The sequence below is a fragment of the Rattus norvegicus genome, chromosome 7 (genome assembly GCF_021556685.1).
Source record: "Rattus norvegicus strain SHRSP/BbbUtx chromosome 7, alternate assembly SHRSP_T2T, whole genome shotgun sequence".
NCBI lineage: Eukaryota > Metazoa > Chordata > Mammalia > Rodentia > Muridae > Rattus > Rattus norvegicus.
This window is the reverse complement of record NC_141540.1, coordinates 34939991-34955882: the sequence shown is the minus strand read 5'-3', so window position 1 is coordinate 34955882 and position 15892 is coordinate 34939991. Positions and strand designations below refer to the sequence as shown.

Sequence of the window (15892 nt, the reverse complement as noted above, 5' to 3'; positions counted from 1 at the left end):
CATCCAGCCCCCAGAACATTCTCTGGCAGCACCCACACTCCCCTGTGCTAGGGAATAAACTTGGAACAAGGCTGGCAGGCACAGGAGCCCTCCTCCCGGTGGTGAGGGTTGTGCCTGTGACTAGCTGGACTCTGCCGACTCGGGCTTGTGTGTTAGAGGACGACTCAGGATGGTGTTAGAGGACATCTTTCGGCTTCAGCCAGAGGAACTGAAGTGTCACTGTGGTCTGTGTAAGACCGGGAAGAGGGCCAGGAGCCATAGCCAAGCAGCAGAGGAGGTTCACAGTGCTACTCTACACAGGTTTACTGTGTCGCCGTCTGGCCAATGGGCATAATGAACAAGACTGAAAGCCATCGAAGGTGAACTGCTGTTTATGGGCCAAACACTTTATGGGCATTTTTAAAATTAACTTCAATTAATCTCCTCAGACTCGGACTCCGTACAAACGTTGTCCTTATAAACCAATCGTCAAACCAAAAAAAAATTCCTACGTGTGATTTATATATACGCAACTAAATAGAGATTGCCAACAAAGTCTAAGAGAGTTGATTTTGTGGAACAGAAACTCTCTCCCTCTCTCTCTTCCCCTCCTCTCTTTGCCGACCTTCAGCTCAGAAATCAAATACCATATGAGATTATTGTTTTAAACACAAATCGCGTTTAACAGAGAGTGTCAGGTAAAGCCTCTGGGTTGTAAGCTGGCTACTAATTCCATGCGACTCCAGGCTGTGAAATGCGTTTCTGTGAAGTATTGTGTGCCTAGACCCACGGCCAATACTTGAGCAGACACCGGCGGGCTCAGGGGGAAATGAGATCTCCACACACCGCGTTCCTATTATTAAAGCGAGGCGCTCGGTGACCCAGCCTTGCTCTAACTACAGAGCTAGATTCTCTGAGTTTGCAAAGATGAGATTCTGAGGAGGAAAATGAGAAGCAGGGAATCACTGGCCGGCACAGAACTAGCAATTTGAAGCCTCTACTGGGCCCATTTGGTCCTTATGGTCCCTCTTTTGTTCATCTCGTTCCGGCCTCTGAGAGTCCCCAGGGACTACTTGTCATTCTTTCTCATCCAGTGGCCGATATGTTCAACTATGGCCCTCTGTTCCACTGAAGACTGCTGCTTTCCATGCTAGGAACACATCTCTGTTAGGTCTATTTACTCCCTCAGGTAAGCTCCATCCTTTCTTTATTCTCCACTATATTGTTCTCTAATGACATCATTCATTTTGTTGTTGGCAATATTTTCACACGTTCTCCTCTGGATCTTATATCCTTCTGTGATACCCCTGCTCACTCTCGAATACTGCCGAGTCTCTCTGCCTCTTTTATTTACAGCACAGAAGGGTCGTGAGTCTTGCCAATGACAGGCTGCTCTGGCTTCTCTGGCACCTGGTACATAGCAGACCCTCAATTAATATCTGTTTGATGTGACTATGAATGATATCTGCCCAAAATGAACAAAAATGAATGAGTCCAATGATTTTGGTATAATCTTAGACAAAATTGTGAAATAATAATGTCTACTCCCTTCACGGCATGCAACTTAGTTTTTCTTTAACTGCCTTGAAGAAGGAAAAAGAAGGAAAGAAGGAAAGAGAAAGGAAGAAAGAAAGAAAGAAAGGAAGGAAGGAAAAACTGGTTCACATGAATCAAAACAGGTTCCATAGACTATATAGATAAAAAATGTTCTCTGATTTTGACATCTCATTTTCTAATGCTTGATTGGTTCCTAGATATGCTCACAGATATATCACAGAGTGGCTGGTGATAAAGTACCTTCAAATTGCAACTCGTAATCCTATTCTACCCTTTCTACCCCGAAAGGATGATTATTAAGAGCGGTGCCTTTTGGACAATGTGAAAAATGTCCATCAGCAAGGGTTCTTTAAGAAAGCCCTGAAAGACTGGAGCTTCAGTAAGGGAGATTAGGTCTGAAACCCCACCTCTGCCTCTGTCTGTCTGGATGAAACCGGCTAAGACTTAGTTTCTCTAAACCTCAGCTTTGTATTAGAAACCGAGGATGGTGGTGATGATGATGGTGGTGGTGGTGGTGGTGGTGGTGGTGGTGGTGGTGGTGGTGGTGATGATGATGATGATGATGATGATGATGACAATGACGACGATGATGAGTGTATTGATGGTAGAGCCTGAATTAAAGACAATGTTTCCTGGCTCTGAAGCTCAGGCTCGCAGTAACTATTATCCTTCCACAATTAGATGAGACAATCAGAGCAAAAATGCTTGACATGGAGAAAATATTGTTAAAGCAGCATCAAAAACATGTATGTAAACAAGAACCAGGTCACCTTGTCTCTTCTCAGTCCCTTGAAACCTCAGGTATGACATGCTCCTATGTGTGGATTTCACTGTCAATGTTTTTTGTTTTTCATTATTTTTTATGTGCTTGTGTCTATGTATATGTATGTATATATATTCTTTTCCTTCACATTTATGGGGATCTGCTGAGAAGAACTACTGAACAGCATATGCCAGAGGTCAAAGTCCAGGTCAAATGTAGAAGAACAGCCTCACTGAGCCAAGAGTGTCACTTGTACCCAAGATGTTCTCAAATCCTGTGGTCGATTTCTAGGCAGAACCGAGATAGGCAGTCTTAGCTGAGACACCAAGAAGTAGTTAAAGCAGTATTAGAACGCCAAAGTGGTGAAAGTATAGGAAAACAGGACCCACTGACTGTGAAACTTTAGTCAAGCTCACACTGTGTATGAATAACCTGCATCAAACATTTATTTATAGCCTTCCTCCAAGTATTAAGGATCTTGAGATTTTACTGTTGGGAATGGCTATGGTAGAACAGCAATCATCATTGTGGGAAACAATAGCAAGATGCTGCAGCCCACTGACTATAGACTGAGATGTAGCCTGCAAGATGGAGGAATCTTCATTGTCATCTTTAAGGCTTTTGACAAGCATATGTAGTTAAGCCTCTGTGATTGTGATGAGTCCAGGAAGATCAAGCCGAAGAATGCAAACCAGCCAGAATGTGAAGAAAAACAGGTTTTGGTTCGGGTCTTGCTATGTGGGGAGAAATTGGTTTCCATGACTGTGGAGGGTTCAACTCCTAAAGATACTGGCATTGCTCATGTGCCACTTGCTGGCACTGCAGGTGGCCCTGGGATTGGAAGAGCAGCTGTCAGAGAAGTACCAGTTATTGTACCTATTTTCCAAGCTCCTGCTGGATTAGCAGGCCCTGTCCGAGGAGCTGGAGGCTCATCCCAGCAGATCGGAACTCCACAGGGAAGAGGCACTATAGCAGCTGCTTCTGTTGCTGCTCTAACATTGTCAGAGCCTCAACTCAGTACTCACCAGGGCTTGGAACTCCAGCTTCACCTATAGGCAGAGCAAACCCACCTCCAGGCATTATGGCTCCTCTATCTGGTATGAGACTACCCATGGGTCTACCAATTGGCCTTCCCTGCTGGACACCTATAGGGATTCCCCTTCCAGGAATGAGACCCCCTCTATCAGGAATTAGAGGCCCATATCCCCAAGGAATGCATCCACCAAGGCCCTAAGATACGGTTGATAAATCTCAGGCCTTCTCTTCCCCTACAAAGCTTCTTGTGAAATTGTGTAGCCTGTGAGCTTTTTGGCCCTTCTTACTGACTTAACTATAGATAATGAATACATTGAGTAATTGGAAAACAAACAAACACCAAACCAAACCAAAAGAAAAAAAAAAAAGAAACAAGAAGGGCAACTATGGGGAAACCACTCTAGAAATTCTCTTTGCTTTCCTAAGGAATGTTTAAATTCAAAATTGTCATTGTGGTTGCAAAAATCAGTGCCAGAAATTGGGAAGAGAGAAGACACACAGAACTGTGAAGATGCAGTAAGGGTTCCAGAGAGTCAAGGTGAACTGCTGACATGAATTGGGCAGGTACTACCTGACCAGGCTCACCTGACATTCAGACAGAGGGTAGTGCGGATCTTCAGCTCTCAGAGAGGCTGAGCAGGTAGCTTTAAGTGGCTCTCAGTGAAGGTTCTCCAGGTTCTCAGTCTGCTAGCACCCAGTGAGAGCTTCGTTTGTTCTGAGGCTCAAACGGAAGAGTAAAAAGTCTTTATGGAACATGGCAGCTGCGGTGCTGTCCATTTTCATAGAGTAATCTAGTGGCTCAGTGTAGAGGAGGCCTGCCTAGCTCTTCCTGGAAATTTTAATGTTAGTATGAGTAGATCCTGTAGAAGAGGTATTAGCTGATTCACTATATTACTCTGTGAAAAGGGATAGGACAGGAGTTAAGTTGTATTACACTGAAACAATGACCTTATTCTTTTCTTTCAACTTAGACTTTTTATGGTTTAAGATGAATTTATTCATGGGCCTGGAGAAAGAATGATCTGTGGTCCTCAGAGTCATATCTGGCAAAATTACATCAAGAGGGCATCTCATTCCATACAACTTCTCATGTGATGGGCAGTTGGCTGACAACAACAGGGTTGACTGCATCATGATCTCCAATTATCAGATAAGGATACAGGCTCAGAGTAAACTCCAAGGTCAGAACATTGTCCAAGTTGGTAAGAGATGTCAAGTTGGTCTGAGACACAAGTCCCTGGCTTCTGGCTCTACATTCTAGTCCATGTTAACTATGCATACATTTATGCAAGAAGAAAGTATTTTGAAAATGTCATTCTGGCTATCTGAAGGTGATGAAGACAAGGACCAAAGACAATGATTTCATAAATGGGAATCTAGACTTGCCAATGAATGTTGTTAATGTCACAGAGGAGGACGTATATACCCAAAGGAATAGGAACATTAAATGGGTACCTCACTTAATGTTAAGTTTTGCTTGATATGACTGGGCCCTGGCATGCAGCATAGACTCCATTTGTAACATGATCAGGTGATCTCTGGGGATTCCATGTCAGTTTTAGCATATGTCGAGATTAAGGATAGCTGTTGCATATTCCACACCATGGTAGCAAAGTTACAGAAGAATTTGGGACTTCTTGTTTTAGCTTGGAAAGGAAATGCGTGGTAGTAAAAGTTGGAAACAGACCTCTACATTTCTTGACACCCATTCTTTTTTGTTGATAACGTGAATGTCTGTAAGGTATTTAAAACTCATATCTAGCAAAAGTGAGTGAAACAACTTTTACTGGTTATTGAATATTTACCAGATGCCCTCATGCTTTTTTCAAACCTCTTCAACCCTTTGAGAAATCTCTTATTCTGTCTTTCCTTTTTTTCCCCCTTTGAAGCTGCCACAACAGAAGACAGGAGTTGGCTGGCAGGGGATATGAGTAGTGTAGGAAATCCATAGTTATATTTGAAGATATTTCCACTTGCATCTTTCTCAAGGCAACTCATGATAAACCAGTAATAGTTCGTTGGTAGAACAGAGTCTTTGTAAATTAAGTTGACCAGTGTTTTTATTTGAAGAAAGTACCTTTAATCTTGGAGTTTTTTCAAACAAACTTTGTAGATTATCTACAAATTATATAGCTTAATCTGGCTCGAGCTTCCTTATGTAGTCCAGACTGTCCTTGATTTTGTGATTCTCCTGCATCAGCCTTCTAAGTGCTGAGATTATAGGACTTGCCACCACATATGGCTCAATTTAGGAAAACGGAAAGAGCTCATCTCAGGCCCTCAGAGCCAGCAACAGAATGAAGAGAAGCAGCCATGCCTCCTAAGTGCCACCTCAGGGCTATTTCTGTCAGGTAGGAGCTGACATGGGTATTAGGAACACAGACATTAGAACCACTCTATCCATCTTCCCATTCTGTCTGGATGACTGAGGTGAAATTGCCTCACTTCTCTGGAACATGATTTTTGTCAGATGTTAAATGAAGATATTAGTATGTGATGAGGTTGACTAAATGAGTTAATACTTGAAAAGGGCTCAGAGCCAAGATTGTCCCATAATGAACACTTGATGAGTTGCTATTCTTGTTCCCATAATGCCTTTTGAGAGCCAAGTCCAGTGTAGGAATTCCCAGAGGGACAAATTGAAGAAGACTTACTATAAACAACATAGAAAGGTAACCTTTAAGAGAACTGTGAAGCCCATATCTTTTCAGAGATAATGTGGAGTAGAACATGGTTCAGATTAAATCCCACAGAGACTCAAGGAACTATGGGGGCTGGAGGAGACCGGCATAGGCTGATGTTGGAGAGAAGGAGAAGTCAGGGAGAGACCACAGTCACCCTATAGTGTTAACTAAAGGGAGCATTCTATGCCAAACCAGGACAACTACTCCCCTGCCTCCCTGTCTTAAACTCACCAAACACCTTCAGAATCACTTCTGTGTGCTCTACTCTGCTGTAATGGTATGGAGGGGATGTAGATGTGTAATACCGTTATGACTCTAATGAAGAAATTATTATTATTATTATTATTATTATTATTATTATTTTAGAGAAAACAGTGTCTTGGCTCTGAGGTGTTGGCCCTTGAACAGAGACCCAAGAGAAAGAATGTTCCAGGCAGAGACAGACACCAACCTGCATGGAGAGAGGAGACAATGGAAGGCTATGATGGAGTCTAGCATGTTTGGAATGACAATACGGGAGAGTGGGCAGGGACTGGTCACATGACAATCATAAAGCGAGATTTGGACCCCACAAAAGGAAGCCTCATGAGTCTACAGCCATGTGCTGAAGTTATGCTGGGTCATCTACCTTGACGACACCCTTAACAACCATATCTTAGCATGAGTAAATGAAGGGCAGAGTTAGAAGAATGTGGGCTAGTCAACTTGTATTCTTAATGTGAAAAATCACAGTGACTCTGAAAAACGAAGAAAATATACTTAATATGCTCAAATACCTGGATTTATATCATGTAAATAACACAGTTAAACATAGTATTTAATTCAAGTTGAGGAGCTCATTCCTGAGGCAAAAGCCTGGCAGTGGGCATAGGTAGGGACTTAGACAGGGAACTTTAGACAGCTACTGCCCAGAGGCATAGTTGGTAGGACTGGGACTGGAGAATCGAACCTAGATTCTGTAGATCCTGGGGAAATCTCATTTATCTCCCCTCATTTGGCTTCAAAAGAAGATGCTTAAGGTAGACCTTCTAGAAGTGAAAGATAATCAGTCAAGTAAAGCATAGGACATAGCAGGCTGGGACTCCACTTGATTTGGGCTATGCACAAAAATAATGCAGTCAGCAGCCTGAGACCCTTACCTCACTAAGTGTACACACACACACACACACACACACACACACACACACACACACACACACAAACACAAACACACACACACACCTGCATCAAGCTGCTGGGATACCTACTTTTACCAATAGCAATAGTGACTCCTCACAGCAACCCCATGATAATGATCCATTTCTAGTTAGCCACGTCCGGGAATGTATCTTGAATTGAAGCCAGGTGGGCTGATCAGGCCCATTTTGATGACACGTGCAGCATTACAAATTGTCCGGAACATACTTTTAGGGTCAATCCTCTGTTTACCGTCTTACGCCTTATACATAATTGGACATGTATATGATTAAGATCAGATGCATTGTGGTAAGAGGCATGAACGGTAGAAAAGAGGTTATATAAGTTGGAATTGAGAACCACCCTCATTATACTGATGCTTTTAGCAACCAAAGACCTTCTCTTGAGCCGAATTACAGAAAGCCTTATGCAATAATTGGGACTCTTGAGTGTTCTTGCTCTTGTGTCCCACTGTCTCTCTCGACAATATGGCAGACAGTTTCCGATCTGAGCTATCGCTTCACATTTGAACTGTTTCCTTGCTGGTTTGCAAATCCGTATCTAGTCATTATTTTACTTCCTTGACTAAGAAATCAAGAACCTGGAAACAAGGGGACCAGACCTCCATCACCAGTAACCAAAATCACAGAAAGGTATCAGGTATTCTAAGTCGAAGGGGGATTGTGTGCAAGACAGAAGAAAAAAAAAAACAATGTATAGGTGTTTTCTACTCATAACATTACTCAGCAGACAGACACACCCACCAAGCTGTACCCATTGGAAGAAGAGAGACTTCTCTGACAAGTTTAGGTAAAAAAACAAACGAACAAAAACAAAAAGTCGGGCTAGGAGAGACACACATCAGATAAAGACTAGAACGCCACAAAATCCCACTAGTCAAAAATGCACACAACTCAGGAAAAGAGTTACTGTAGAAATGGAGTAAGTTACAAGTGGTTCCATCACAGTTCTGGGGTTAAAAACAGCAGAGCACAACTCCACCAATGTTTCGATCAGAAAATACTTGCTCATATGTAATGAGAGACTATTGTATTTCTTTTCTTTCTCTTCTCTCCTTTTCTTTCTCCGAATTAATGACCAGATCTGTTAAATTATGGTCATGTCAGGGATTTCTGGGAGATGAATTACAAATGCCACCAATGGAAAATATTGACGTTTCTCAAGCAATCAATGAGAATGCAGTAGCCTGTAAGGCATGTTCAGCTGCCAATAATACAACGGAGCTGACGTAAGCAGAAGATCCAGCGTTGTTGGCAGTTCTCAGTCTATGCTCGCCGATACACAATAGAATTCTAGTGGTAGAGATGGGGCGTGAGCGAGTTTAGTTGTAAAGACTTCGAAATTCTAGCATACCACTAAATTGCTGGTATGTGTTTATCAGCTCAGATCTAAACTTTCAAATCGCCTTTATCAGAAAAAAAAAAAGTCTTGCTCAATCTTTGAAGAGATTTGCATTTCTATGCAAAGATAGAACACAATATCCTTGGCTGAGTTATGAAAGTCAGCAACATTTTGTGGTATATGATTAGCACATCCCGAAAGCAACAGTTCTAGAAAATTTAAATTTAGCCAGGAAAAACCAAAGGCATCTATCTATTCATATGTAGGCATGGGAATGTAAGCTTCACTGTGGTGCTTAAATGTCACATTTTATCATGAAAATCCTAAGAGGCGGGATCACTGGATTCTGATTTCACATTTCAAAACCAAATATTAAAAAAGTACACTGGTCTATAGTTAGCAAAATAACTGTATCTGGTCAAATAAAATGGTTGTTAGGGAAAAAGAGCTTTTCTTTTCTTTAAGGCTAAGTAAGTGTCTTAGTCAGGGTTTCTATTCCTGCACAAACATCATGACCAAGAAGCAAGTTGGGGAGGAAAGGGTTTATTCAGCTTACACTTCCTGATTGCTGTTCATCACCAAAGGAAGTCAGGACTGGAACTCAAGCAGGTCAGGAAGCAGGAGCTGATGCAGAGGCCATGGAGGGATGTTACTTACTGGCTTGCTTCCCCTGGCTTGCTCAGCTTGCTTTCTTATAGAACCCAGGACTACCAGCCCAGGGTCGGCACCACCCACAATGGGCTGGGTCCTCCCCCTTGATCACTAGTTGAGAAAATGCCTTACAGCTGGGTCTCATGGAGGCATTTCCACAACTGAGGCTCCTTTCTCTGTGATGACTCCAGCTTGTGTCAAGTTGACACCCAAAACCAGCCAGTAAAGTAGGATATAATTCTTACCTGATATTCTAGGCCAGTAGAGACTAGAGAATCCAAATGCAGAAAGCTTTCATGTCAGACTTAATCTTTGAATTTTCAAAATAAAATTTAAATATTGAGCATAAAATGTGTTCTTTGTATTAGTAGTCAGTCGTCCTTGTTGACAGCTTAGGAAAGAACTGCCTAGGCTGTTATCTGGCTCACTGGCTCTCAATCTTTCTAATGCTGGAACCCCTTCAATACAGTTCCTCATGCAGTGGCTGTCAACCACAAAATTATTTCTGTTTCTACGTTCTGTTTTCTACTGTTATCTGAGTTTTCCTATGATCTTAGGTGCCTGTGAAAGGGTCATTTCTGTCTCCAAGGCGTCACAGCCCACAGTTTAAGAAATGCCTGAACAGAGTGACTTAGATTCAGTAATATTTAAGTTGTAATCAGGGGAGGGCGGCAATGGGGGTAGGATGGGGAGGGGAACACCCATATAGAAGGGGAGGGGGAGGGGCTAGGGGGATGTTGGCCCGGAAACCGGGAAAGGGAATAACAATCGAAATGTAAATAAGAAATACCCAAGTTAATAAAGATGGGAAAATATAAATATATTTATTGAATAAAAAAAAAAAAGAGAAGCTTACCAATTAGGTTATACTATGGAGTATGAGCTATCAAATACCTATAAAGTGTTTAAGGCTCATGCCCCAAAAAGTACAGTCCAACTTCATCTAATCCATATATGTATCTTACATTTAAAGTAGGTTTTTTCACAGCACAGAGTTGAGTATTCCTTTTAATTGCTTTCCTTCAATGTTTGTTTTCTGTGTTGGGGCTCAAACCCATGCTCTTGTCATGCTAGGCACGTGTTCTATGCAGCTAGACCCTGACACCCCAATATCTGTATTTTAGTTTACATTACTGTAGTTATTTATATGGCTGAGTTTGCATTTTTTTGTTATTTGTTTTCTACTCATTTCTACTCTTGTCCCCTTTCCTTCTTCTGTTTCTGGATTAAGTGTTGGTTTTAATATTCCATTTCGTTTGCACTATTGACTTAATAACTACACTTTTTCCTTTGTCCCAAGGTGTACATATGAACTTTTGGCTTACCATAGCGCACCTGAAATAACGTGGCATACAAGTGTAATGCACCATTCTTAGGACACACAGACTTCTGTTTCCCATCCTTCTTGCTACTGTTAACATTCATTTTACTTCTTTGTCTGATTTTAAAAACAAAACAAAATGACCGTACGATAGCCAGTGTTTTTCTTTAACAGCCAGTAACTTTTAAGGTAACTTTAAGATGATATAGAGTATTTTATATGTATTCATATATTTACCATTACTGAGACTTGTCTCGGCAGATTTAAATTTCCACCTGGCATAATTTCCTTTCTTACAAAATGGATCTGCTACGGTCAGTTATCTTGGCCTTTTCTTGTTGTTGCATTAGAAGAGTGGTTTGCTTCACTTTTGTTTTTGAAGGATATTTTCGTGAAATATTGGACCTTAATGGAAAGGGTTTTGTTATTGTTTTGCTTGTTTTTTTTAAACATAATAGATTTTAAAGACGTTGCTTCTTTCCTCTGTTTTTCATAGCTAATGTCCACAAGTGTGCAGAATTTCTCTCTTTGCTTTTTTATATGTCTTTCTTCTCAGGATGTTTTTGGAGGCTCTTTTTGGTGGTGTAATTTCATTATGCTGTGCTTGGTGTTAGTTCTCTCTCTCTCTCTCTCTCTCTCTCTCTCTCTCTCTGTGTGTGTGTGTGTGTGTGTGTGTGTGTGTGTGTGTGTGTGTATCCCCTTAGGGCTTGTTGGATTTCTTGGATCTGTATACTTACAACCCCAATATCTAATTTAGAAAACCTGGTGGCCATTATTTCTTTAAATACAATCCACATATTTTTGACATATGCACTATTCTCATTAATACTTATATCAAATTTCTTGATATTATCCCATAGGTCACTGCACTGCTATTACGTTTTTCATTCTTTTATCTTTGCTTCATTTTGGATGATTCTACCCCTCTTCTTTCAAGTTCTCAAACGTCTTTCTGAACTAAAATAGAACTAAAAATATGTGTCTACAATTCACAAATCAGTGTGATTAGTGTAAGACCCTTCTAACACTGTCCTACACAGGGTAGTATAGTCTTGATAGGTATAGTCCATTCTCCTATATGAACACGTACTCTGAGGGGGTCTCACTGAATGGCCTAGGTAACTGTAGGGGTCTTTTCACAGTGCCCATCTAGACATCTAATGCTTTCCCATCCTGTTGTCTGTTCTGAGAAGTTTTCTTATTATTAGTGCCTGGCTCTTTGTTTGGATCATAAAGTTGCGCCATCAAGTTCCCAGCATGCACTGTGCAGATTTTGTGAGCCGGGACTCTTGGCTGTTGCTCCTTTGTTTTCTATTCATCTCCACTGTCTACATCTTTGCCACAGACGTCTCTCTCTGGTCTCACCAGACTCTTCATCTTCAGTTCAGCATGGACATTGTCTCAAGCTCTTTCCGATTATCGCTGCTTCAACAGCCCATCCGGGCAGAGAGTTAGAAGCAACCATAGAACTCACTACTCTCTTTTCTCCACACTGTGAGTTCAAAGCCTGGATGGGCTTCATGAGGTCCTGGTCACAAAACCAAACCATACCAAACCAAGTACAGAAAGGAAACCAGTTCAATCTATTGAGACGTCGAAATGGGTACAAACAAAGGGGCCATCTGATATAAAATGGTAATTATTCACTATTCAATTCAATGGTGACGATATCAAACCCGGCTTCAGATAGATGCTTTATGTATGACAATAATTTTTCTTCTGGTTCTTGACAGGGAAGGTTTTAAGGTAACTAAGAAAAGAAGGATATTTGAAGGGTCTAGCCACTTACACAACTGGAATGTGATGTCAAACATGATTATTAAATATTTATTTGGTACAAAAGAATATTCGCAAACTATATGTAAATTTTAGAGGAGTACTCTTAAAATTTTAATGTGCAAACAAACCGTCTGGGACCTTGTTAAACCTGTAGATTCTGACTCAGCCGAGGCAGGATGAGCAATATGACCTGTCTCCTGTGTTCCCGGCGAAATCTCGTTATTTCTGCTTTGCAGACCTAGCTTTTGAGTCACAAGTATAAAGACAGAGTTAATACAACCAACCTCTGTGGATACCCATAGACTATCATTATCTCTGATGGGTCTTGGTTACCCTTCCTGATCCCACCCCTTCCCTTCCTGATCCCTCCCCTTCCCTTTCTGATCCCGCCCCTTCCCTTCCTGAACCCCTCCCTTCCCTTCCTAATACCTCCCATTCCCTTCCTCTGGTCTCTTGATTATGTTTTCACTATCATTTTGCTTTTATTAATCATTTTACTGTACATGGTCTCCTCCCCAAGTTACTTAGTTTACATGTTGTAGACTGTAAGGACCAATGAATCACTTGTATATAAGCATACACCTATTATTTGTTTATTTATCTATCTATTTATTTATGCATTATGCCCTGAGGTTTGTTCATTTTCTCCCCTCCTTTTTTATTGGATGTTTTTTATTTACATTTCAAATGTTATTTCCTTTCCCAGTTTCCCAGACATAAGCCCCCTATCCCATCCCCCTCCCCTTCTTCTATAAGGGTGTTCCCCTCCCCATCTACCACCTCCTTCCTGCCCTCCCCCGACATTCCTCTACACTGGGGGTCCAACCTTGGCAGGACCAAGGGATTCTCCTTCCATTGGTGCCCAACAAGGCCATCCTCTGCTACATATGCAGCTGGAGCCATGGGTCTGTCCATGTGTACTCTTTGGATGGTGGTTTAGTCACTGGGAGCTCTGGTTGGTTGGCATTGTTGTTCTTATGGGGTTGCAAGCCCCTTCAACAGCTCTTTCAATCCTTTCTCTAATTCCTCCAGTGGGGGTCCCTTCCTCAGTTCAGTGGTTTGCTGCTTAGCATTCACTTATGTATTTGACATGCTCTGCCTGTGTCTCTCAGGAGGCATCTATATCTGGTTCCTGTCAGTGTGCACTTCTTGGCTTCATCAATCTTGTCTAGTTTTGGTGGCTGTATATATCTGGGCCATATGAGGGGGCAGGCTCTGAATAGCCGTTCCTTCAGTCTCTGCTCCTTACTTTGCCTCTGTATCCCTTCCTATGAGTATTTTTACTCCCCCTTTTAAGAAGGAGTGAAGCATTCCCATTTTGGTCATCCTTCTTGAGCTTCATGTGGTCTGTGGATTGTATCTTTGAGCTTTTGGGCTAATATCCACTTATCAGCGAGTACATACCATGTGTGCTTTTCTGTGTTTTCACTCAGGTTGATATTTTCCAGTTCCATCCATTTGCCTATGATTTTCACGAAGTCATTGTTTTTAATAACTGAGTAGTACTCCATCATGTAGATGTACCATAGTTTTTGAATCCATTCCTCTGTTGAAGGGCACCTGGGATCTTTCCAGTTTCTGGCTATTATAAATAAGGCTGCTATGAACATAGTGGAGCATGTGTCTTTGTTGTATGTTGGAGCATCTTTTGGGTATATGCCCAAGAGAGGTACAGCTGGGTCCTAAGGTAGTGCAATGTCCAATTTTCTGAGGAACCTCCAGACTGATTTCCAGAATGGTTGTACCAGTCTGCAATCCCACCAACAATGGAGGAGTGTTCCTCTTTCTCCGCATCCTCGCCAGCATCTGCTGTCACCTGAGTTTTTGATCTTAGCCATTCTGACTGGTGTGAGGTGGAATCTCAGGGTTGCTTTGATTTGCATTTCCCTGATGACTAAGGAGGTTGAACATTTCTTTAGGTACTTCTCAGCCATTTGATATTCCTCAGCTGAGAATTCTTTGTTTAGCTCTGTAGCCTATTTTTAAAATAGGGTTATTTGGCTCTTTGGAGTCTAACTTTCAATGGCTAGTCTTAACTCTCTTCCAGTCTTAACAGCCTGGGCTGTGCCTGCTTCAAAGGTCATCCTGACTGAGGTTCTTGCTGCCCTCTACCTCGGGAAATCAAGAGAGACCTTCCTGAACATGTGCTACAAAGGGTCTCTGAAAGTCGATGACAATGGTGTTTTTGATTGGACTCAACCATACAGTGTTAGTTGAATCATGTCAGTATAATAGATAAAGTTCTCGTAGCATTATTCATATTCTTACATGTAACCTTCGTTTGTTCATTTTCATTACTATATGGAATTCTTCTCTATGAATGTGTACATACACACACACACACACACACACACACACACACACACACACACCTCTGTTTTTAGTTGATTAGCTTTGAAGTATCAATCTAATATGGTCATGAAAATTCCTGCTCTAATCCCCCATGCACATATTGAGACCTAATCATGCTATACACATAGACGTTGAACCACTCACTGTTCCTCAGATATGCACGTTTTCCACTGTAGCGCTGGTTTTGATGCCAAACTATTTACACAGTGGCTGACTGCTTTGTCCTGCCACTGACTGTGTGGATCTGTTTGTTCTCATTTGTGGTTTTGCATTGCTGAATAAGAAATTGTCACACGCTCGGTGGTTTAAATCTACAAATGCATTGTATGGTATGATCCTGTAGATCAGATATCCAAGTGGGCTTGTCTGTGTTCTTAGCTTAGGGTCCACGGTCAAATGTTGACTGTCACTTTGTCTGAAGGCTCTGTAGGAGAGTCTGCTTCCAAACCAATCAGATGGTTGGCAAAATCTTGTAATTGTCAGTTACCTGACCACTCTCATTTTCTTGTGACCTGTTAGTTTGCTAGCAACTACTCTCAAAATCAACAGACACTGTCACAACATTATCCTAAATAGCCCTTTAGTCATCTGTCGAAAATTTAAGTGCATGGCATTCCTCTTGACGTTTCGATTCCCTCTGAACTAGGGAAAGCTCTGAGCTTCAAACATGTTCCTGTGATTAACTTAGGCATTCTCAGGTAGTCTCTCCTTTGACATTTAGTATGCTGTAATCACAGGAAAAACAATAGTGTTGAAGGAAATGGAATACCCCCATGGAATTCTGCCTACCAAACTTCATGGGTAGCCAAACTGGCCTCAGTCATTCACTAGTCCCCATCCGCACACAAAGTACATTCACTGCTTCTCCAGTTCACAACCTCCATTTAAGCTCAGGACCCCATCACAATGACATGACAATAATACAAATAATTTAAGCCAGGTGGTGAATGAAGACGTGGTGGCCGCATTTGCTCCTTTTCTGTTGCTGTGCTAGGATACCCTAATGAAAAGCAACTTAGGGTAGAGAAGATTTATTTTAGCTTACTGCTCCAAAAGACTACAGCTCATCAGGGTGGGGAAGGCATGACTCCAGGAGCAAGGCTAGCCTAGCAGTCGGGAAAACTATGTTTTATTCACAAAACAGGAAGCAGAGAGGGAGAACCCGGAAGTAGACCATGCTCTAGAACCTCAAAGTCTGCCACCGGTGATGTCTTTTCTCCGGCAAGGTCCATG

General features: G+C 41.8%; 1 protein-coding gene and 1 pseudogene across 12 annotated transcripts in view; one reads left to right on the top strand and one right to left on the bottom strand.

The window, feature by feature from the left end:
• The window catches only part of Anks1b (ankyrin repeat and sterile alpha motif domain containing 1B), a 1165946-nt gene that overhangs the window by 222516 nt on the left and 927538 nt on the right, over nucleotides 1-15892 (bottom strand). The gene's annotated exons all lie outside the window — the stretch shown is intronic.
• Nucleotides 2827-3533, top strand: Snrpn-ps3 (small nuclear ribonucleoprotein polypeptide N, pseudogene 3; annotated as a pseudogene).